The sequence below is a fragment of the Mus pahari genome, chromosome 10 (genome assembly GCF_900095145.1).
Source record: "Mus pahari chromosome 10, PAHARI_EIJ_v1.1, whole genome shotgun sequence".
Lineage (NCBI taxonomy): Eukaryota > Metazoa > Chordata > Mammalia > Rodentia > Muridae > Mus > Mus pahari.
In genome coordinates, this window is record NC_034599.1 from 550,243 (window position 1) to 553,143 (window position 2,901).

A 2,901-nucleotide genomic window follows, 5' to 3' on the forward strand; every position below is an offset into this window, starting at 1 on the left:
ATCTTCCATGATGAATTCTCAATTGTGAACATGTATATTCTAAATGTAAGGGCACTCACATTCATAAAAGAAACTTTACTAAAGCTCAAAGCATACATTACACTACACACAGTTATAGTGGGAGACTTCAGCATCCCACTCTCATCAATGGACAGATTGTGGAAACAGAAACTAAACAGAGACACAATGAACCATATTGACTTAACAGATATCTATAGGACATTTCATCCTAAAACAAAAGAATATACCTTCTTCTCAGCACCTCATGGTACCTTTTCCAAAACTGACCATATAATTGGTCACAAAACAGGACTCAGAGGGTACAAGAAGATTGAAATAATTCCATGCAACATTTCAGATAATAAATAAATGAAAGACTTTTTAGAATTTAATGAAAATGAAGTCAAAACATACCCAAACTTATGGGACACAATGAAGCAGTGCTAAGAGGAAAACTCATAGTTCTAAGTGCCTCCAAAAAGAAACTAGAGAAAGCATACATTAGCAGCTTAAAAGCACACCTGAAAGCTCTAGAACAAAAGGATGCAAATACACTCAAGAGGTTTAGAAGGCAGGCAATAATCAAACTCAGAGCTGAAATTAACCAAATATAAACAAGAAGTATACAAAGAATTTTCAAAGCAGGAGTTGGCCCTTTAAGAAATTCAACAAGATAAATAAACCCTTAGTCAGACTGACCAGAGGGCACAGAGACAGTATCCAAATTAACAAAATCAGAAATGAAAGGGAAAATATAACAACAGAAACTGAAGAAATTAAAAAAAAAAAATCATCAAATCCTACCACAAAAGCATATACTCAAAATAAATTACTGGAGAATCTGGATGAAATGGACCATTTTCTAGACAGACACCATGTATCAAAGTTAAACCAGTATCAGATAAAGAGTTTCATAACCCCTAAAGAAACAGAAGCAGTCATTAAAAGTCTTCCAACCAAAAAAAGGCTGGGACCAAGTAGGTTTAGAGTAGAATTCTATGAGACCTTCAAAAAAGACTGAATACTCTTCAAACTACTCCACAAATAGAAACAGAAGCAACACTATTCAAATCATTTTATGAAGCCACATTATGCTGATACTAAAATTACACAAAGACCCAACAAAGATAGAGAATTTCAGATCAATTTCCTTATGAATATCGATGCAAAGAATACTTAATAATATTCTCCTGAACAGAATCCAAGAACATATTAAAAGGATCATCCATCATGATCAAGTAGGCTTCATTCCAGGGATGCAGTGATGGTTCAATGTATGAAAATCCATCAACACAATCCACTATATAAACAAACTCAAAGAAAAAGAAAACACATGATCATCTCAATAGATGCTTAGAAAATGTTTGACAAAATTAAATACCTTTACATGGTAAAAGTCTTGGAAAGATCAGGAATTAAAAGCCTATCCCTAAACATAGTAAAAGAAATATATAGCAAACCAGGACCCAACATCAAAGTAAATGTAGAGAAATTTGAAACAATCCCACTAAAATGAAGGACTAGACAAGACTGCCCATTCTTTCCCTATCTATTCAATATAGTACTTAAAGTTCTAGCTATAGCAATTAAACAACAGAAGGATATCAAAGGGACACAAATTGAAAAGGAAGAAGTTAAAATATCACTTATGCAGAGGATACAATAGTATGCGTAAGTGACCCCAATAATTCCACCAGAGAATTCCTACATATGAAACACAACTTCAGCAAAGTGACTGGATATAAAATTAACTCAAACAAATCAGTAGACTTCCTAGAGTCAAAGGATAAATGGACTGAGAAAAAAAGTAGAGCAACGGCACCCTTCACAATAGTTCCACACAATATAAAATAACCTTGTGTGACTCTAACCAAACAATTGAAAGATATGTACTATAAGAACTTCAAGTCTCTGAAGAATGAAATAGAAGACTTCTGAAACGGAAAGATATCTCATGCGCATGTTTTGACAGGATTAATATAGTAAAACTCTCTGTCTTGCAAAAAAGCAATCTATAGATTTAATGTAATCCCCATCAAAATTCCAACTCAATTCTTCATATAGTGAGAAAGAGCAAGTCTCAAATTTATTTGGAATAACAAATAATATTAGGATAATATTATTTCAACAGCAAATGAACATCTGAGTTAATCACCCTCCATAACTTCAAGCTGTACTACAGAGCAACACTGATAAAAACTCCATAGTATTGGTACAATGACATGCAGGTAGATAAATGGAATAGAACTGAAGACCCCGTAAGGAATCCACACACCCATGGTAACTTGATATTTGACAAAGAAGCTAAAACCATCCAGTGGAAAGAAGACTGCATTTTCCAAAATATGGTGCTGGCTCAACTGGCAGTCAACATATAGAAGAATGCAAATTGATCTATTCTTATCTCACAGTACAAAGCTCAAATCCAAGTGGATCAAGGACCTCAACATAAAACTAGATACACTAAATCTAATAGAAGAGAAAATGGGGAAAAGCCTCAAATGCATAGGTACAGGAGAAAATTCCCTGAACAAAATATCATTGACTTATGCTGTAAGATCAAGAATCGACAAATGGGACCTCATAAAATTGCAAAGCTTCTGTAAGGTAAAAAACACTGTCAGGTGGTAATGTTTGTTTAGTTAAAAATATATATAACCTGCTTTTATTTGAATTTGTGATCATTTTATGATCTGGAAATCATGTGATTTATAGATAAAGTACTCTAGTCTAGGTACTACACAGGGTATTAAGAAAATATATTTAAACTGCTCTTAACTGCATCACATGCATTATTAAGTTATGGTAAAATGGTAGTACCACCATATATTTAAATTATTAATGTAATTATTTGCTTGTTTATTTGTGAATGAGAATGTGGGGTTGATGTGCATGTAATAA